At 44.5% G+C, this 22,901-nt stretch overlaps 1 protein-coding gene across 1 annotated transcript in view; it reads right to left on the bottom strand.

Annotated features, from left to right (window-relative positions):
- The window catches only part of LOC139392792 (pyridine nucleotide-disulphide oxidoreductase domain 1), a 783,634-nt gene that overhangs the window by 349,586 nt on the left and 411,147 nt on the right, over nt 1-22,901 (bottom strand). The window lies entirely within an intron of this gene.

Below are 22,901 nucleotides of genomic sequence, written 5' to 3'. Positions count from 1 at the left end.
GGGCTTGGAGTCAGGACAGGCAAGGGTCAAAACCAGGAGGGCGAGAAAAGAGAGACTGGAAAAAGCAGGAGCAGGAGCTCAATGTTGGTTGACTTGAACAAACAAGATGAACTGGCAACAGACAAACAGAAATCAAGATGGGTGACACCTAGAGGGGGGTGGAGACAATGACAAAGACAAGTGAAACAGATCAGGGTGGGACAGTACCACCCCTCTAGGGGTGCCACCTGGCGGCCTACCTGGACGCATACCTGGTTGACCGGGGTTCTGGCGGGGGAAGTCGGCGATGAGGGCTGGGTCCAGGATGTCTCTAGAGGGGACCCAGCACCTCTCCTCCGGGCCAATCCTCCCAGTCAACCAGGTACTGGAAACCCTAGCCCCGTGGTCGAACACTCAGGAAACGTCTCACCATGTACGCCGGATGGCCATCGATGACACGGGGAGGAGGGGTGGGTCTGGAAACAGAAGACAAAGGGCTGTGAGTCACGGGTTTAACACGGCACACATGAAAGGTGGAGTGTATACGATGAGGGCTGGGTTCAGGATGTCTCTAGCGGGGGGGACAACAGAAGACGAACAGCAGAGGGACTAATAATTTTAGAGATAGGAAACGGGCCAATAAACCGGGGGGAGAGTTTGCGGGATTCCACCTGGAGGGGCAGATCCCGGGTGGATAGCCATACCTTCTTCCCGAGACGATACCGGGGTCCGATGGTGATCCGCTTGTCGGCGATACCTAGAGGTGGTCTTGAGGAGGACCGACCGGGCTCTCCTCCAGGTACGATGACAGTGGCGGACAAACATCTGGGCAGAAGGTACGCCGACCTCTCCTCCTGCTCGGGGAAGAGCGGGGGCTGATATCCCATGGAACATTCAAAGGGCCCGTGGCAGAGCAGGGAAGGGTGTTGCGTGCGTATTCCACCCACATCAGCTGCTGGCACCAGGTGGTGGGGTTGGCGGAGACCAGGCAGCGCAGGGTGGTTCTCGAGGTCCTGGTTGGCTCGCTCCGACTGGCCGTTAGACTGGGGGTGGAACCCGGAGGACAGGCTGGTTGATGACCCAATGAGGGTGCAGAACGCCTTCCAGAACCGGGACGAGACCATGTCCACGGGCAGTCCGTGGATCCGGAAGACGTGTTGCACCATGAGCTGGGTCACCTCCTTGGCAGAGGGTAACTTGGGGAGAGAAATGAAGTGGGCGGCCTTGGAAAAGCGATCCACCACGGTCAGGATGGCGGTATTGCCATCAGACGGGGTGAGACCCGTGACAAAGTCCAGGGAGATGTGAGACCTGGGGTGATGAGGGATGGGCAGAGGTTGGAGGAGGCCAGCCGGAGCTTGTTGAGGGGTCTTGTTCCGTGCACAGACCGTGCAGGCGGCGAACAAAGGCGGCAACATCCGGAACCATGGTAAGCCACCAAAAGTGTTGTCACACAAAGGCCATGGTCCACCGGGAGCCCGGGTGGCTGAGGTCCTTGATGACCTTCTTGGCCTTCCTGTGACACCAGGTGCTGTAGATGTCCTGGAGGGCAGGCAATGTGAACCCAGTGATGCGTTGGGCAGATCGCACCAACCTCTGGAGATACCTGCGTTTGTGGACCGTGCAGTTACCGTACCAGGCGATAATACAGGATGTTCTCAATGGTGTATTTGTAAACGTTTGTGAGGGTCTTATGGGCCAAGCCAAATTTCTTCAGCCTCCTGAGGATGGGGGTGTGCTCCCTGTGCTCCTTCATTTTGTTGAGGGAGAGGTTATTTTCCTGGCACCATTCCGGCTAGGCCCTCACATCCTCTCGTAGTCTGTCTCATCGTTGTTAGTAATCAGGCCTAGCATTGTTGTGTGATCTGCAAATTTGATGATTGAGATGGAGATGTGCGTGGCCTCGCAGTCATGGGTGAATAGAGAGTACAGGAGGGGGCTGAGTAGGAACCATTGTGCGGCCCCTGTGTTGGGGGCGACCCATCAGGAATTCCAGGACCCAGTTGCACAGGGAAAGGTTCAGACTCAGGGCCCCGAGCATAATGATGAACTTGGAGGGTACTATGGTTTTGAAGGCTGAGCTGGAATACATCGGTATTCCTCATGTCCAGATGGGATAGGGAAGTGTGCAGCGCAATGGCGATTGCGTCATCCTTGGATCAATTGGGGTGATATGCAAATTGCAGGAAGGTCTAGGGTGTCAGGTAAGGTGGAGGTTGATCCTTAACTAGCATCTCAAAGCACTTCACGATGACAGAAGTGAATGCTATGGGGTGATAGCCATTTAGTTAATTTACCATAACTTTCTTGGGTACAGGAACAATGCTGGACATCTTGAAGCAAGTGGGGACAACAGACTGGGATAGGGAGCGATTGAATATGTCTGTAAACACTCCAGCCAGCTGGTCTGTGCATGCTCTGAGGACGCAGCTAGGGATGCAGTCTGGGCTTAAATGTCTTATGTCGGCCACGAAAGAACGAGAGCTTACAGTCCAAAGGAGCCGTGGCGGCACTGTGTTCCCTCAAAGTGGGCGAAGAAGGTGTTTAGCTTGTACAGGAGCAAGACTTCAGTGTCCAGGACGTGGTTGGTTTTTCTCTTTATAATACGTGATGGTCTGGAGTCCCTGCCACATACCACATATCATGTCTGAGACGTTGAATTGTGACACCACTTTGTCTCTGTACGGACATTTTGCCTGTTTGTTTGCCTTACGGAGGGCATAACTGGACTGTTTGTACTGAACCATATTCCCAGTGACCTTGCCCTGGTTAAATGCAGTTGTTCGCGTTTTCAATCTTGTACGAATGCTGCCATCTATACACAGTTTTTGGTTTGGAGAGGTTTAAATCGTCACAGTGGAAACAACATCCCCTGTACACTTCCTGATGAACTCAGTCACCGTGTCGGTGTATACTTCAATGTTGTTCTCAGAGGCAACCTGAAACATACCCCAGTCCGCGTGATCAAAATAATCTTGAAGCATTGACTCCGATTGGTCAGACCAGCGTTAAACAGTCCTTAAAAAGGGTACTTCCTGTTTGAGTTTCTGCCTGTAGAAAGGAAGGAGCAGGATGGAGGAGTGATCTTATTTGCCGAAGGGAGGGCAGGGGAGGGCCTTGTGGTCGACAGTTACATATGCGTGAGTGGCACAGGCGATGTGGTAGCGATTTCTTCAGGGTTTCTTTATTAAAGTCCCCAGCTACAGTAAATGTGGTTACCAGTTTGCACAAAGTCCAGTGTAATTCCCTGAGAGCCATTTTGGTATCGGCTTGAAGGGGAATATACACAGCTGTGACAATGACAGAAGAGAATTCTCTCGGGAGGTAATGCGATCGGCATTTGATTGCAAGGTGTTTTAGGTCAGGTGAACAAAAGGACTTGAGTTCCTGTACATTACCACAATCACACCATGAGCAGTTAATCATGAAACATACACTACTGTTCAAAAGTTTGGGGTCACTTAGAAATTTTCTTGTTTTTGAAAGAAAATTACATTTTTTGTCCATTAAAATAACATCAAATTGATCAGAAATACAGTGTAGACATTGTTAATGTTGTAAATGACTATTGTAGCTGGAAACAGACCATTTTTAAATGGAATATCTACATAGGCGTACAGAGGCCCGTTATCAGCAACCATCCCTCCTGTGTTCCAATGGCACATTGTGTTAGCTAATCCAAGTTTATAATTTTAAAAGGCTAATTGATCATTAGAAAACCCTTTTGCAATTATGTTAGCACAGCTGACAACTATTGTCCTGATTAAAGAAGCGATAAAACTGGCCTTCTTTAGACTAGTTGTGTATCTGGAGCATCAACATTTGTGGGTTTGATTATAAGCTCAAAATAGCCAGAAACAAATAACTTTCTTCTGAAACTCGTCAGTCTATTCTTGTTCTGCGGGAGGGATTATACGTGACAGTGAGGGAGTATGAGGGAGTATACGTGTATGAGGGAGTATACGTGACAGTACCCCCTCCCTGACGCGTGACTCCAGCTGCAAGGACGCTGACCAGAGGAACGTCCCAGGGACCAGGAGCGGGCCGAACGCTTCTGCTGAGGTGCAGGAACCTGTCAAGCCAGCTGAGGCATGGGAGCCTGACAAACCGGCGGAGGCATGGGAGCCTGACAAACCGGCGGAGGCATGGGAGCCTGACGAACCGGCTGAGACATGGGAGCCTGATGAGCCGGCTGGGGCATGGGAGCCTGCCAATCCAACCGAGTCTTGTGAACCTGTCGAGCTAGCTGAGGCATGGGAGCCTGACAAACCGGCTGAGGCATGGGAGCCTGCCAACCCACTGAGGCATGGGAGACTGACAAATCGGCTGAGGCATGGGAGCCTGATGAGCCGGCTGGGGCATGGGAGCCTGCCAATCCAACCGAGTCTTGTGAACCTGTCGAGCTAGCTGAGGCATGGGAGCCTGACAAACCGGCTGAGGCATGGGAGCCTGCCAACCCACTGAGGCATGGGAGACTGACAAATCGGCTGAGGCATGGGAGCCTGATGAGCCGGCTGGGGCATGGGAGCCTGCCAATCCAACCGAGTCTTGCGAACCTGTCGAGCTATCTGAGGCATGGGAGCCTGACGAACCAGCTGAGGCATGGGAGCCTGACGAGCTAGCTGAGGCGTCCTCGGTAGCTTCGACCATGGATGCTTGACGGGCCAACCGAGTCTTGTAAACCTGACGAGCCAGCTGAGGCATCGCCAGTAGCTCCGGTAGCGAAACCCAGACCCGACGGCATCAACAAAACAAAAACAAAAAAATACTCCTTGATGCTCCCCTTTGGTGAGGTGTTCTTCTGTATGCCATTGTAACGGGTACGCAGGGAGTCAACATGGAACAAAACAAGAAACATGAAATGTGTACAGACATGAAACAGAAACAGATTCAATAACACCTGAGGAAAGAAGAAAAGGGAGTGACAGATATAGGGGAGGTAATCAGAAAGGCGAAGGAGCCCAGACGAGTGTCATGAGGCCATGGTGCGCGTAACGATGGTGACAGGAATGAAAGGTGAAAGGTGCATTGCTTCTATGGTATTTTTTAAAGGGTTGTTTATTCTACATGAACATGTTACTACATTTAAAAGTTATTAAAATACTTAGTTTAGAATATCTACACAAATTCAGCAATTGCATTTGTCATATAACTCTGTAGGCTACTGACCTATTCAAAGTTTCCTGTGGCATCTCACCATACATCTGCCTGTAGTTATTGATCTCAACCTGCAGGGGGTTTGTTTGTTGTGATTGAGTGGGGGGAAACAGCTGCGGTCAAGGTTCTGACAGATGGGTGTGTCTTGGTGGTGGCAAGAACACACCCAAGAAACACCCACATCAAACCACATACCCAAGCCAACTCACATTTGGCTTCTGTCATGGCTGCCAGTATTTATTGAGGAGCAAGCCAAAAATGAGGCCAAATCCGAGTGTGCATTTCCCCTTTAAATTAAGTCACTAAAAGACTTCCTGCCTGTCAGCCTTGCGTCACTATGTATCCCTCCACCCATGTCCCCCTTCCCCTTTGTTTTTATCCTCACCCAGACTATGATTAAGAATGGGGAAATGGTGCTCAGCAGCTGACTGGGTATGAAGAATTAGGTAATTAGTCCACTGGGATGGGAAATAAGAAAAATGGCCGGCCACAGCCATCACTTTCTAGCTGCTTAAACACAAGGTACGCTCTGTGTAGTTGCACTCCACCTTGTGATGTGCTGTGTTCCACAGTTTTTTCACAAGCCAGGTAAATAAAGACAAGAGACATAGCACAGAGCACAAGCAGGAAATGGTATTTCATCAAATCAATTCAAATGTATTTATATAGCCCTTCTTACATCAGCTGATATATCAAAGTGCTGGACAGAAACCCAGCCTAAAACCCCAAATAGCAAGCAATGCAGGTGTAGAAGCACGGTGGCCAGGAAAAACTCCCTAGAAAGGCCAAAACCTAGGAAGAAACCTAGAGAGGAACCAGGCTATGAGGGGTGGCCAGTCCTCTTCTGGCTGTGCCGGGTGGAGATTATAACAGAACATGGCCAAGATGTTAAAAGGTTCATAAATGACCAGCATGGTCAAATAATAATTTCTAGGGACAATTAGGAGGCCTGCGTCTTGTGACCGTAGCGTACGTGTAGGTATGTACGGCAGAACCAAATCGGAAAGATAGTTAGGAGCAAGCCCATGTAATGCTTTGTATGTTAGCAGTAAAACCTTGAAATCAGCCCTTGCCTGAACATTTCATCCAGGTTGCTGCCCCTGTTTGTGTGAGTCACTCACTCTGTGGGATAATGGATCAATTGTGCAGCAGGATTAGTCAGGAGAATGGTAAATAAGAGATGTGATCTCAGACAGAGCACCCTATTCCCTATATAGTGCACTACATTTGACTAGAGCCCACAGGGCTGTGGTCAAAAGTAGCGAGCTATATAGGGAGCTATATATATTGTCTTCTCAACATTGCCACGACATCTCTAACAACTCACTCTCCTCCTCCTGCTGTGATAGCAGGGTTGTTGTGACTCAGTGCAATCAAACAAGTCAAATACTGTACAGGAAAGATGTACAGAAAAACAACATATTGCACATACTTTCTGGGGGAGATAAAAAAAACCTGCTTCCCAAATGGCACCCTATTCCCTATAAAGTGCACACCTTTTGTACACTATATAGGGAATAGGGTGACATTTGGGACATAGCCCCCATTCAGCACAGACAAACCCAATGTTGTCGATTCCCATCAGTGTGGCCTTTGGCAAACTGCCAGTCCCAATGAGAGGGCTCTGACCCATTGAGTGATCCATCGTTCATGGCGTCTATTAGGTCAGTCTCGGGACATCAAAATGGCAATGAAGCTTTAACCTTTAGCCCTGTCCCTGTCTTGGCTGAATTGAATTACAGCGCTGAATTGAAGTTGGGAAATGTTATTCACAAGGTCGACAGGGCTGGAATATCTGAGGTTCCAAGGTGCAGAAACACTTGTCTGTCTGCCTCTAACTCCTTCCTGTCTCTCAACCCTTATTTTTCCTCCTCTTTTCTCTCTGGTCTGTGTTTCTTTTTATTCTTGTCTGCTTGTCTTTGTCTGTCTGTGTCCTTTTTGTCTTTATTTTGATTCTCTCTCTCTCTCTCTCTCTCTCTCTCTCTCTCTCTCTCTCTCTCTCTCTCTCTCTCTCTCTCTCTCTCTCTCTCTCTCTCTCTCTCTCTCTCTCTCTCTCTCTCTCTCTCTCTCTCTCTCTCTCTCTCTCTCTCTCTCTCTCTCTCTCTCTCTCTCTCTCTCTCTCTCTCTCTCTCTCTCTCTCTCTCTCTCTCTCTCTCTCTCTCTCTCTCTCTCTCTCATGACATTGTGTGTGGGTATGATGGTCTGTCCCTTGTTTATCTCAGATAGACAGCCTTGAGGTCCAGATTAATCTTCTGCCCGGGGTGAGGGAACAAAGCGGAAAAGGGGAGGAGATGAGGGAGGACGTAAGGGGACACTTGGGGGTCAGTGAGGGAAGGAGAGGGGAGAAGGCGAGAGGGGACAGGATGGGGAGGAGAATGATGGTGTATGAGGGTCAGTGAAGGCTGTTAGGGGTCAGGAGGGTTGAGTGAGTGAGCACTTCAAATCTGCACTAAATCAAGAGAGTGAAGCAGAATCTACTGCTATTGCCAAAGGGTCAAGTTGGTTTTATTCAGATTTGATTCAGATTGTCAAGGTTGAGAACCTTCTTGCACATCAAGAAGGACACAGGGAGATCAGAGCCACGGACGACAGGCACATGAAGCGAATGATGAAACGTGATTACATTGTGAGAGCAATTTCACAGAGAGGTGAGACAGAGGAGAGAGAGAAACGGAAGACAGAGAAGGAGAAAATGAGAGGGAGAAAGAGAAGGGGGCAGACAGAGAGAGAGTGAGAAAGAGAGATAAAGAGAGAGAGGAGGAGGTGAGACAGACACCTGAGATGCAACTGAAATTTTGCGGGTGGGGAGAGAGCGAGAGAGGATGGAGGAAGCTTGCCTTGAAGTGCTGGGCATCTGCATTATCTGAATTAGCCCATCAGAATTATACCTACGGAGTAGCGTCTTCTATGGAGGAACTTTGAATGTCTTTTAATGTTGTACTAGAGAAAACGTTAGCTAGCTAACAATCTTGTGTGTGCAGAGCAGCACTAGAATTCAAAACCTTTTTGTAGTTAGTAAATACAATGAGAAACGTGATAACTATAGTGTCCTTAACTAGTATTGGAAAAGTTAATGCATTCTCTCCCTAATTTCTGAATCATGCTTGTACAGTTGTCAGTAGGCTACAGTAACCTATACTTCAAAGGGGAGGGGCAGGTACCCTACATACAACTACTAGGAAAGATTTCCAGCTGGCAGGCAGACGCTGGAATACGTTTCTGAGTGACAGAGTGAGGGCTTTGCATAGGCGCTTTGTTGCCTGGAACGTTTAAAAAAATGTTTTAACCCGGTTCCTATGCTTTTAAAATAACAGTTTGGTTCCGGAACAGTATAGATCACTTTTGTTTCCAGTTCGGGTTCTGTTCAGCAAACAATTTCGTTATTTTCCTGTTTTCGGTACTGTTCCCTGAACCGGTTCCAACCCTTGCAATGGACCAAGGAGAAATAAAAGACTGAACCTCTCAGCTGTCAGCTCCGACACCTGAGGGTAAACACGATGCCAAAGACTAGGCTTGACAGCTTCGCCACTGGAAGGACATAAGTACAGATGTAGGCCCAGTGGCAGTGATCAATGTGAAGAGCGCCAAAGCGATGTGTGGCACTGTGTGTGTGTACTGTATGTGTGCGTGCGCGCGTGTAAGTGCATGTGTGTGAATGCGTGTTAGAAGTAGTATAGTGAAGCGAGGGAATTTGATTCCACTTTTTCATTCAGCCGCAGCACACAACGTACTGTAGGGCAGAGAGAAAGGTCAGTATCGAAGCAGCTAGAGAAGACAACAGTTGAATGCACATTTCTATTTAAGAACTACTGTTTCTATAAATGTATGCTTCTAAGAATAAGAGCACATTGTCCGCTACAGTAGTTCTCTGTTGAAATGGGCTGTACCTTAAAAGCACAAACATGCAGAGCCATTTCTATACAAATGAACTAGTACTCTATCTGTAACATCAAATGAAGCCTAAGCTGCATCTGCTATATTCCAGATTTGACAGAGGTTTGATACCTCTGTCCCCACTATCCATCATCTCTTCATTCTACCTTATGAATGGGCATAAAAAGCCCCTTTCACTTTCATCTCCCTCAAAATGCAAATGACAGGCAGAACGGTGGCAGTCAGTGTACCGAGTTCAGGGGCCTTCAGAGCTGACCATTTGCATAGCGACTGTCTCCGGGGCCGTGCACTCTAATAGAAACCCTCTGACAGTGATAAAGAAGACGGTGGAGAGACAGACCAGCAGGAGACCCTCTGTATTTGAAATGTACATCTTTTTAAAAAACCTTTATTTAACAAGGCAAGTCAGTTAAGAAACAATTCTTATTTACAATGACAGCCTACCAGGGAACAGTGGGTTAACTGCCTTGTTTAGGGGCAGAATGACAGATTTTGACCATCTCAGCTCACGGATTCGATACAGCAACCTTTAGATTACTGGCCCAATGCTCTAACCACTAGGCTACCTGCCACCCCAAAAGACAGAATGCAACCTTCACAAAGCCTTAATATAAAACCACAGCAGGTATGATAAGAGTGAGCCGACCTGGCACATGTTTCTTGAGGAATCAGTGTGGAAAAATGTCCACATAATAACGGATTTGGATTCAAAAGCCACCAACTAAAAGGGATTGACTCTGCTTTGCAAAATGATTTAAAAAACAAAAAGCAAATTCTTATTTTTGACACAGTTTTCTGTTTAAGAGGAAGAATTTGTTTAAAATGTAGCCAGTGTGAGTCACTGAAAACACACACGACAACAGCAAGTCACAGCGTGTGTTAATCTCTCAAAGCAGGACCCCGATCTCTCCCCCTCTCCCTCTCTATGGCTAAATATCTCATCTCCTCCTTTCTCTTTTTATCTGCCTGAATAACAGACAAATAAAGGGAAGCGGATTGGAGGCTGCCCGCCTAGATCAGAGGACTTCAACCACACAACCAGCAAGGAACTCTGAGAGAGATACAGTGCCTTCAAAAAGTATTCATAACCCTTGACTTATTTCCACATTTTGCTGTGTTACCGCCTGAATTCAAAATTGATTAAATATATTTTTTTCTCAACCATCTACACACAATACCACATAATGACAAAGTGAAAACATGTTTTAAAAAAAAAATGAAATACAGAAACATCTCATTTTACCTAAAGTACCAGTCAAAAGTTTGGACATACCTACTCATTCAAGGGTTTTTCTTTCTTTTTACAATTTTCTACATTGTAGAATAATAGTGAAGACATCAAAACTATGAAATAATACATATGGAATCATGTAGTAACCAAAAAAGTGTTAAACAAATTCAAATATATTTTATATTTGAGATTCTTCAAAGTAGCCACCCTTTGTCTTGCTGACAGCTTTACACACTCTTGGTATTCTCTGAACCAGCTTCACTTGGAATGCTTTTCCAAAAGTCTTGAAGGAGTTCCCACATGTGTTGAGCACTTGTTGGCTGCTTTTCCTTCACTCTGCGGTCCAACTCATCCCAAACCATCTCAATTGGGATGAGGTCGGGTGATTGTGGAGACAAGGTCATCTGATGCAGCCCTCCATCACTCTCCTTCTTGGTCAAACAGCCCTTACACAACCTGGAGGTGTGTTGGGTCATTGTCCTGTTGAAAAACAAATGATAGTCACAGTAAGCGCAAACCACAAGGGATGGTGCTTTGCCGCAGAATGCTGTGGTAGCCATGCTGGTTAAGTGTGCCTTGAATTCTAAATAAATCACAGACAGTCACCAGCTAAGCACCCCCACACCATCACACCTCCTCCTCCATGCTTTACGGTGGGAAATACACATGCGGAGATCATCCGTTCACCTACTCTGAGGTTGGAACCAAAAATCTCAAATTTAGACCAAAGGACAGATTTCCACCGGTCTACTGTCCATTGCTCGTGTATCTTGGCCCAAGCAAGTCTCTCCTTCTTTGTGGTGTCCTTTAGTAGTGGCCTCTTGCAGTAATTCGACCATGAAGGCCTGATTCACCCAGTTTCCTCTAACAGTTGATGTTGAAAGTTACTTGAACTTTGTGAATATTTTTTTTAGGCTGCAATTTCTGAGGCTGGTAATTCGAATGAACTTATCCTCTGCAGCAGAGGTAACTCTGGGTCTTCCTTTCCTGTGGTGGTCCTAATGAGAGCCAGTTTCATCATAGCGCTTGATGGTTTTTGTGACTGCACTTGAAGAAACTTGAAAAGTTCTTGAAATGTTCCGTATTGACTGACCTTCATGTCTTAAAGTACTGTCGTTTCTTTGCTTATTTGAGCTGTTCTTGCCATAATATCTTTAACCAAATAGGGCTATCTTCTGCATACCACCCCTACCTTGTCACAACACAACTGTTTGGCTCAAATGCATTTAGAAGGAAAGAAATTCCACAAATTAACTTTTAACAAGGCAAACCTCTTAATTGAAATGCATTCCAGGTGACTACCTCGTAAAGCTGGTTGAGAGAACGCCAAGAATGTGCAAAGCTGTCTCATCACATTGAAGAATCTCAAATATAAAATATATTTTGATTTGTTGAACACTTTTTTGGTTACCACATGATTCCATATGTGTTATTTCATAGTTTTGAAGTTTTCACTATTATTCTACAATGTAGAAAATAGTAAAAATAAAGAAAAACCCTTGAATGAGTAGGTGTGTCCAAACCTTTGATTGGTGCTGTAAGTATTCACAGCCCAGAGTCAATACTTTTAAGAGGTCTTTTTGGGTACGTCTCTAAGAGCTTTGCACATTTGGATTATGCAACATTTGTCCGTCGTTCTTTTCAAAATTCTTCAAGCTCTTTCAAAGTGGTTGTTGATCATTGCTAGACAACCATTTTCAGGTCTTGCCATAGATTTTTAAGTAGATTTAAGTCAACACTGTAACTCGGCCACTCAGTGACATTCACCGTGTTCTTGTCAAGCAACTCCAGTGTAGATTTGGCCTTGTGTTTTAGGTTATTGTCCTGCAGAAAGGTGAATAAATCTCCCAGTGTCTGGTGGAAAGCAGACTGAACCAGGTTTTCCTATAGGAATTTGTCTGTGCTTAGCTCCTTTCCCTTTCTTTTTTTTATCCTGAAAAACTCCCCAGTCCTTAATGATTACAAGCATACCCATAACATGATGCAGCCACCACTATGATTGAAAATATGGAGAGTGGTACTCAGTAATGTGTTGTATTGGATTTGCCCCAAGCGTAACACTTTGTAGTCAGGAAGAAAAGTGAATTGCTTTGACACATTTTTAGCAGTATTACTTTAATGCATTGTTGCAAACAGGATGCGGGTTTTTGAAAATGTGTATTCTCTACCGGCTTCCTTCTTTTCACTCTGTCAATTATGTTAGTATTGTGGAGTAAAACAATGTTGTTGATCCATCCATCCTCGCCTATCACAGCCATTAAACTCTGTAACTGTTTTAAAGTTACCATTGGTCTCATGGCCACCATTGGCCTTCCTCTCCGACAACTGAGTTAGGAAGGACGCCTGTATCTTTTCAGTGACTGGTTGTATTGATACACCATCCAAAGTGTATTTAATAACGTCACCATGCTCAAATGGATATTCAATGTCTGTGTTTACATTTTTACCTATCTACCAAAAAGTGCTTGACATTGGAAAACCTCCCTGGTCTTTGTGGTTGAATCTGTGTTTGAAATTCACTGCTCGCATGAGAAACCTTACAGATAATTTGTATGTGTGGGGTACAGAGATGAGGTAGTCATTAAAAAATAATGTTAAACACTATTACTGCACACAGAGTGAGTCCATGCAACTTATTATGTGACTTGTTAAGCACATTTTTACTCCTGAACTTATTTATGCTTGCCATAACAACAGGGTCGAATACTTATTGACTTCATTTAAAAAAAAAATGAATAACAGAATTCCATTTTGATATTATGGTGTATTGTAGTCACCTGGAATGCAGGCTGTAACACAACAGAATGATGGAGAAAGTCGAGCGGTGTGAATACTTTCAGTGTATGGGGTGAGTCTGTGATGTCACAAGTAGTAAGATGCATGAGTTTATCTAACTAAAGCTAGGGTTTCAAAACTGCTGGTCATTTACTAAAGTTACCGGAACGTTCAGTCATTTTGGTAATTACCAGGTAATCTATGGCAATCTATGGTTTGTAAGGTATACATAAATAACGACATAAAATGTAATAATGCATAGTATTCATTTTGTATGTGTCCATATTGTCCAATAGTTTCTAATGGATAGACCATATGGTTCAATGATAAAAGCATCTAATCAACAATGGCATTTTTTTTCAATTAACTCTGCAACTCTTCTAACTACTGAATTGTTTCACAACTGCCACCTGCCACCTGCCACCTGCCACCTGCCACCTGCCACCTGCCACCTGCCACCTGCCACCTGCCACCTGCGCCAAAGCATTTAGAACAAACAAATATTGACATAGTAAAAAAAATGTAAGTGTGTAAAAAAATATAAAGGATATTTCATGCTGTTTCCCTCATATTAAACATCAGTGGAATTGACTAAATTGATGGTTTGCATTTAGGATCATGTTTTCCATCTTTTTCATTATAGATTTTTGAATTGGAAATCATCTTATTTGATTACTTTCTATATTTGAAATGTGAAAAGGCCACACAGAAGGCCTGTGATAATCTGAAGAACCGCAAAAGGCCACTAGATGTCATGTGATAAAATTCACCAAAAATGTAAAAGTTATCAAAATTCTTGAAAGTTACCAGCAATATGCCCTCTCTTTGCAACCACAACTTGAGATTAAACCATGCATAAAATATGGATGGAGCAATTAATCAAAAAAGAAAATTCTAACAGGAGACAAGTAGAGAATTATGAGGAGCCTTTAAATGGCTTTTTGCAGACATTGTGGGAGCCACTAATTGGAGTAAAGCTTGGTAAAGCACACACGCACGCACACACGCACACACACACACACACACACACACACACACACACACACACACACACACACACACACACACACACACACACACACACACACACACACACACACACACACACACACACACACACACACACACACACACAAACACATCCTAAATGAAAGAAAACATGAAAAGAACATCCGGAGCACACTGTTCAAATTGAGCATTTGGAAGTCAATGGATTCTGAAAGGTTCCATAAATATCACCTGTTCTGGGACATGTAAATCAATGTTGATGAGACTAAGTTTTGGCACTTAATCAGATGTTTGCCAAGGATGTAGTGTAATCCATTCAGATATGATCACCGAGCGGGCGCCCATCTGACCATGGCCGCGGGCCACTTTAATAAGGAGCAGGGAGCCTGTCCAGGTGAATAATGATTTGAGTGACACACACACACACACACCACACAAGCACGCACGCACACCACAACAACAAATGGAGCCAATTAGCGGGGGCAGTGAGAGGTTCACCTTGTAGCTGAGAGTATAGAGAGCAGACAACTCCATCACTTCATACCTCACATATGTACACGTGTACCATTAGAAGGAACACACACAGACCAGGTGCCGAGACAACAGATCTCATAGGACCAGAACAAATGCAGCATGACAGCTCCTAATACATCATATTATGTGACCCTTGTTTTACAGTGACCTGCACAAAATGGACCGGTCGTAACATGCATCATTATTGAAACACAATGACCCTTGAAAAAGCAATATCAGTAGAGCATCAACAGTGAACATGGTTTCAAAATAGGTCGGCGTGTGGGAGGGGAGGTGACAATAGGAGCAGGAGGGAGGGCAGAAAGAACTAGAAGGAGCAGATTGAGAAAGAGACAAGAAGCGAAAGAGACACAGAGAAACAAATATGTGGAAAAAGGAGATGCTGGCACAGATATTGAAAAATAAAGTATGTGCAATAAAGGGCGGGAGGGAACATTAAGAAAACAGAGAAACTATGACAACCATCAAGGGACCCAGGGAGAGAACTAGAAATGGAAAAAGACACACATTAGCTATGTTTCCATCCAATTGGCAACAGATTTGTATTATTCTACAATCCGCATAAAAACAAAGGCACATTTCCCTACCAGAGATTTGTTTCCATCAAACAGACTTATTGTGGATAAAAAGCTGTGCGTGACGACGTAGTGCACATCAAAATAACTTTTGCAGTGAAATTCCCATGTACCGATTCAAATAATACATGTTAAATGGGTTTCCATCGCATTTTCAACTCTACTGATGGCTTTGTCAAAAAACAGTAGCGTTATACACTGTGTACAAAACATTATGAACACCTGCTCTTTCCCATGACAGACTGACCAGGTGAATCCAGGTGAAAGCGATGATCCCTTCTTGATGTCACTTGTTAAATCCACTTCAATCAGTGTAGATGAAGGGGAGGAGACAGGTTAAAGAAGGATTTTTAAGCCTTGAGACATTGATTGAGTATGTGTGTCGTTTAGAGGGTGAATGGGCAAGACAAAATATTCAAGTGCCTTTGAACAGGATATGGTCATAGCTGCGGGAAGCAGGGGTGCAGAGGTTGCTGCAGCACCCCCTGAAAAATCTGAATATTTATATATATATACAGTGGGGCAAAAAAGTATTTAGTCAGCCACCAACTGTGCAAGTGCTCCCACTTAAAAAGATGAGAGAGGCCTGTAATTTTCATCATAGGTACACTTCAACTATGACAGACAAAATGAGAAAAAAAAATCCAGAAAATCACATTGTAGGATTTTTAATGAATTTCGCAGTTCTGAGTTAAGAGTTGTTTTGAGCACAGCACAAATCATGCTTCATTGGCAACAAGGCCAATGTTGAATGTTTATCATTTATACTTGGAAAAGAGCCCCTTAATGCCAGATTTGGGACCACATAGCCACTGTCACTGATTAGACCGATGGAAATCTGTCCTTTGGTCTGATGAGTCCAAATTTGAGATTTTTGGTTCCAACCGCCGTGTCTTTGCGAGACGCAGAGTAGTGATCTCCGCATGTGTGATCTCCGCATGTATGGTTCCCACGTGAAGCATGGAGGAGGAGGTGTGATGTTGTTGGGGTGCTTTGCTTGCAGGTGACGCTGTCAGTGATTTATTTAGAATTCAAGGCACACTTAACCGGCATGGCTACCACAGCATTCTGCAGCGACACGCCATCCCATGTGGTTTGCGGTTAGCGGGACTATCATTTGTTTTTCAACAGGACAATGACCCAAAACACACCTCCAGGCTGTGTAAGGGCTATTTGACCAGGGAGAGTGATGAAGTGCTGCATAAGATGACCTGGCCTCCACAATCACCCTCAGAGCTACAAAATGGTATATCATACATGACAGTTGAGGAACAATGAGGAAGGTCATTTTGCTTTGAAAGATGATAAACTTGTAAACTCACTTTTGAGAAAAGGGCCTTTGAATGGTTTGGTAATGCTATTGTAGAGCCTTTCATTGTCTACACCCATTCAGCATCATTCACACCCTCTTAAGCTTTAGCCCCACCCATCTCTTTAAGGGTTGATCAGAATGTACTAACAGCAGTCAAGCACCCAAGCTAACTTTCCAGCTACTTCCAGACATCTAAGTAAGAGACAACATCTCACTGAACATTACTCACCCTGGCAGAGCTGGTTAGGCTGTTATGTTATCCAGAGCGTTGGTGACTGTGCAACTGTGCTGTCAGATTGTCAGTTTGTAAATTCAGAGCATTTTGTGTTCAGAGCGCACACCGGACGCTCTGGCTGATGACTTTACTGATGTTTACTGACACCCCGCCATATTCAACTGGCATTGAAGGTTCGTAAATTCATCAGTTATTCTGCGCTCTCAGGCACACTCAGACGAGAGTGATCTGGAATCGGAGTAGATGGCCAGACTGAATTTACGAACGCACCCAAAATGGTTGCTTGCATAGTGGAGTCTTTTGTTAAGACATGTAGCTAGCTACATAATAATCACAACTCGTGACCTTACTACCCTGCATGAATCTGCAGGTTGCTAACCAACCAGGTTCAATGTTAGCTAGCTAACATTAGGCTATAGCTAGCTAAGCAAATGACTCCGAGATACGAATAATAAGGTCATACACATAAAGTTAACTAGCGAGCCAGCCAGTTAACGTTAGCTAGCTAGGTCAACAATGATCCATATTCACAACTAATGATGTTACAACCCTGCATAAATCTGCTAACCAACCAGGTTCAATTTTAGCTAGCTAACATTAGGCTATAGCTAGCCAAGCAAATTGGTCTTTCTGTCAAAATTAGAAACGTGTAATATCTGAAAATGTAGCTAGCTAAACTATCTTACCCATATACTGTACATCCTTCATGGTTGGACGGGTCTCCTGTCGGATGCCATGGTTGCCCTTAGTTTGAAGACGTAATCCGGAGACAGGTGTTTTCTCAATCTCCTTAGCTGTCATCCTCGAATTCCACTGATTTTAAAAACTCAGTCCTCCAGAAAGTGGAGAGCAACACTTATGTAGTTTTAATACACACACAACAAAAAAAAATTAAGCAGCATTAGACAGGATTACCTAGACATACTGACCAGCTCAAATAGGCAGACGCCACTATATGGCAGACCAATCCAAACTCATCTCTTGGTATGACCAGCCCACTCATTATCTCAGCCAATCATGGCTAGCGGGAAGGTTGCTGCCTTTTTTTTGGCTAAACCAATTAGGCTGGTGATTTAACAATTTGATTTGTATTTACAGATGGCATACACGTTATTATCAAGTCACATGAAAGTTCACATGTTTGAGAAGGCATTTCTGCCCCCCAAAAAATGCGTTTTGATAAAAAAAAGAAATGTATGTTCGGCTCTCCTGTGAAATAGTGACTCGCGACATGCGCCTAGTTTGCTGAAACGGTCACATATGTGGGAACTCCTTCAAGACTGTTGGAAAAACATTCCTCATGAAGCTGGTTGAGAGAATGCCAAGATTGTGCAAAGCTGTCATCAAGAGTGGCTAAATTGAAAAAACTAAAATAGAAAATATATTTTGATTTGTTTAACAATTCCATATATATTGCATAGTTTTGACATCTTCACCATTATTTTACAAAGTAGAAAATAGTGAAAACAAAGAAAAACCCTTGAATGAGTACTGTAGGTGTGTCCTACATATACTCCTGGTTGAGTATATACTGTATAATTATAATAATAAAAAACATTTTCCCACAAAGGTAGTGCGCTGGGCCTTTACTAGTCCTGTATTAGCAGACTGATATAGCTGTCTATAGAGCAGGCAACAAAATACATTCTGGAAAGGAACAAAGAGGCAGGAAGCCAGGAAAGAGCCAACCAGACAGAGAATAGAGAGGGATGGAGCTAGTCAAACGTAGGCGATCTCTGTGGAAACGGCTTAAGCGGAGAGATAAAAGGGGTGAGTGAAGAGGTGAAGGAGGGAGAGGTGGAGGAAGAGGAGGGCTCAGAGACTCCGCTCTCCTATCTGTGTGTGGTGGTGACTTCGCTCTCGCCCCCTTCAAACATGCAGTTTACATTTACAAGTTTTCATATGACCCCTGCTGAAATCTGTCAATTAAAAAGCAGAGCTCTTTTAGAAGGGCAGGAAGTGATTTAATAGATCAACACACTCGTCTGACACTTCTCTCTTCTCTCTCCTTTCTTCTCGCTCTCGCTAAGTAAACCTTAAACATGGAAACGACAACGACGCACATGTGTAACAGAAACTCATTGCAGCCTTGAGCTTTGATAAAGACCCTCAGGCACACATTCATCTTCACGTGTTATCTTTAAAACCAGAGATCAAAGACAGACAGGGGCTGCTGTTTGAAGTCTAATTAAACTATCGTTCTCCCCCTTTGCTTGCGAGCGGCCGACGGCAAGCAACACCGTAGACTACATAGAACAGGGTGCCATTTGAGACACCTCCATAGTGTAATCAGTGCTACTTTTATTTATTTTTTACTTCACCTTTATTTAACCAGGTAGGCTAGTTGAGAACAAGTTCTCATTTACAACTGCGACCTGGCCAAGATAAAGCAAAGCCGTGCAACACAAACAACAACACAGAATTACACATGGAATAAACAAACATACTGTCAATAATACAATAGAAAAAGTCTATATACAGTGTGTGCAAATGAGGTAGGATAAGGGAGGTAAGGCAATAAATAGGCCATAGTGGCGAAATAATTACAATATAGCAATTAAACCCTGGAGTGATAGATGTGCAGAAGATGAATGTGCAAGTAGAGATACTGAGGTGCAAAGGAGCAAAATAAATAAAATAAATAACAATATGGGAAATGAGGCAGTTGGATGAGCTATTTACAGATGGGCTATTTACAGATGGGCTATTTACAGATGGGCTATTTACAGATGGGCTATTTACAGATGGGCTATGTACAGGTGAAGTGATCTGTGAGCTGCTCAGACAGCTGGTGCAAAAAGCTAGTGAGGGAGATATAAGTCTCCAGCTTTTTTTTGTTCCAGTCATTGGCAGCAGAGAACTGGAAGGAAAGGCGGCCAAAGGAGGAATTGGCTTTGGGTGTGACCAGTGAACTATTCCTGCTGGAGCGTGTGCTACTGGTGGGTGCTGCTATGGTGACCAGTGAGCTGAGATAAGGCGGGGCTTTACCAAGCAAAGACTTATAGATGACCTGGAGCCAGTGGATTTGGCGACGAATATGAAGCGAGGGCCAGCCAATGAGAGCATACAGGTCACAGTGGTGGGTAGTATATGGGGCTTTGTTGACAAAACGGATGGCACTTTGATAGACTGCATCCAATTTGCTGAGTAGAGTGTTGGAGGCTATTTTGTAAACGACTTCGCCGAAGTCAAGGATCGGTAGGATAGTCAGTTTTACGAGGGTATGTTTGGCAGCATGAGTGAAGGATGCTTTGTTGCGAAATAGGAAGCCGATTTTAGATTTAATTTTGGATTGGAGATGCTTAATGTGAGTCTGGAAGGAGAGTTTACAGTCTAACCAGACACCTAGGTATTTGTAGTTGTCCACATATTCTAAGTCAGAACCGTCCAGAGTAGTGATGCTGGACGGGCGGGCAGGTATGGGCAGCGATCAGTTGAAGAGCATTCATTTAGTTTTACTTGCATTTATGAGCAGTTGGAGGTCACAGAAGGAGAGTCATATGGCATTGAAGCTCGTCTGGAGGTTAGTTAACACAGTGTCCAAAGAAGGGCCAGAAGTATACAGAATGGTGTCATCTGCGTACAGGTGGATCAGAGAATCCCCAGCAGCAAGAGCGACATCATTGATGTATACAGAGAAAAGAGTCGGCCCGAGAATTGAACCCTGTGGCACCCCCATAGAGACTGCCAGAGGTCCGGACAACAGGCCCTCCGATTTGACACACTGAACTCTATCAGAGAAGTAGTTGGTGAACCAGGCGAGGCAATCATTTGAGAAACCAAGGCAAACACACAAACCAATCAAAAACCAGACCCTTACTGTCTGTCGATGAAAATTCCATTCATGAAGTAGAGCTCTGTAGAGGATAGAGCAAGGTTGGACCTAATGGAAATGACTCACTCTGTCATACTGTTCTAACCCAACACATGGAGAGCAGAGAGGAGACACTATAAGCTCATCTGACTCAGAACAGAGAGCAATCATTTGGTACTCACACACAAAATAACCCCAAATCATACCTTCCTGTCACAGTAACCTTCCAATATACTGTCACTGTAATCTTACATTCTACACTTTTTCCTGATTTCCAGACGTATGTAGGCATCCTGGAGTACTGCAATGTGACTTCAAGAAGAACAGCTCCCAGTTGAATTCAATTCAACAACTGTCTCATCTACAGAACAGCCCATCACTTAGAGCAGGGATGGGCAACCCCCCTTTTGTAGGCCCATGGATCAATTTCCAGAACACTCAGCCGGGGTCCCAACAGTTGAGAGTTAGAATAATAGAATACACAAGGTGCCATTTCGACATGTGGTTGTTCATCAGCAGTTTATCTCTTGTTGTGCCTGTCACTCAATTAGCTCATGCCAGCTAACATTTTAGGATTGGTAAACGAGTCTAGCTAGCTATCTAAATTTGTAGTAATCGTGGTTTAAATTACCAACCAGTGCGCACCCATTGATTTTGTTAGTCTCTCTCACTCCACCCCGTGGATTTACTTTACAATTGCATGAAATGAGTTATAATAATGGCGAAATCTTCTCTCTGCCCCATGGCAAAATGTGTAGCATTGCAGGACATTTACTCTAAAAGGTTGTTTTTCTTTCCGCTGTCAAGCAGGGGGCTGCTAAAATGTTTGTCCGCAAGGTGGGGGGAGCTCCACCCCCCAAAAAATCACTTAGGGCCCCCAAAAGGCTAGGGCCAGCTCTGACTGCATGTGTGAGTATGGATGTGGGTATGCAGATCCGCGAGCCACATAGGGGCAAGGGGTCAGAAGAGACCAAGTGTCACAGTTATAATTTCCCTCTGTCACGGTGCTCTACTATGACTTGCAGTGTGGTTACTCCCTCACAGCTTAAATGCAGGAAGCGGCAGCTGAGCCTGCCTGACATGTCTAGGGAAGGTCTGACTCCCGGATTAGCTATGTGTGATTTCCATTCTAAGGCCAGGTTGAAGCTTTCTATAAGAAACATTTATGTGTTGAAAATTCCAAATTGTTTGCATAGTCAACTTACACACAGCACTGACACACCCACTTACCCTACCAGACATGCCACCAGGGGTCTTTTCACAGTCCTCAAACCCAGAATGAATTCAAGGAGACGTACAGTATTATACAGAGCCATGATTGCATGGAACTCCCATCTCATATTGCTCAAGTGAACAGGAAACATGGCTTTAAAAAACAGATAAAGCAACACCTCACAGCACAACGCCTCTCCCCCATGTGACCTAAATAGTTTGTGTGTATGTACTGATAGATCCTAAGAATGTAAAGGTAATATATGAACATCTAAATAACACATGTAGGCCTAGAATAGTAGGTCTCTTTGTTGAGTCAGTATAGAACCTTTAAGTTATATCTTTATTGTTTTAAATGTGTGTAGTTCTGCCCTTCACTATTACTGTTCTATGTCATGTTTCATGTTCTGTGTGGACCCCAGGAAGAGTAGCTGCTGCTATCGCAACAGCTAATGGGGATCCTAGTCAAATACCAAATACCAATTCCACAATCCATCAGGTCTGACCAAGGCAGCCAGGGAAAGGTTAGGTTATCAACCTGTAATGGATTTCGCTGGCGTTTCTCAGGGTGCTGTTTTCCCCTCTTTCCCGGTCTTATAAGCCTCGGTGCAGACTCCCTGCTTTATTTCTGTCTGCCTGGAGTATAGGACATCCGGGGGCTGCATTCTGCAGCTAAAACTCACCTGATAGGATCAGACACACTCACAGGGAGCGTGGAGTGGCCCAAATGTTTAACACCCTTTCCCAGGTCCATTTCACCACGCCTGGCTGTCACAAGATAAGGTTGCAACCCCCTCTAACACACACACGTCAATACATAGTAGTCAATAATACAAACACACACACACATGCGTGCACACACACACGCACACACACACACACACACACACACACACACACACACACACACACACACACACACACATGAATGAGCATACGTATGTATGTTTTCAAGAACTCTCCGGTTTGCCCTCCACTATTGAATAATCCTGATTTCAATTGAGATGAGTACAAGACTCACTACTCTCCTTAGGGCAGATCACCGACAGGCAAGTGTTACTCACGCTTAAAGTGCTCACCCTTACAGCCACTTCTATTAAGCGGTCATATTGGTGAGACTCGTTGAGATATACGCGTAGTTAATTTTCTATGGTGGGTTCCATGGAAAACCAAAT

The sequence above is a fragment of the Oncorhynchus clarkii genome, chromosome 33 (genome assembly GCF_045791955.1).
Source record: "Oncorhynchus clarkii lewisi isolate Uvic-CL-2024 chromosome 33, UVic_Ocla_1.0, whole genome shotgun sequence".
NCBI lineage: Eukaryota > Metazoa > Chordata > Actinopteri > Salmoniformes > Salmonidae > Oncorhynchus > Oncorhynchus clarkii.
This window is presented reverse-complemented; position numbering and strand designations above follow the sequence as displayed.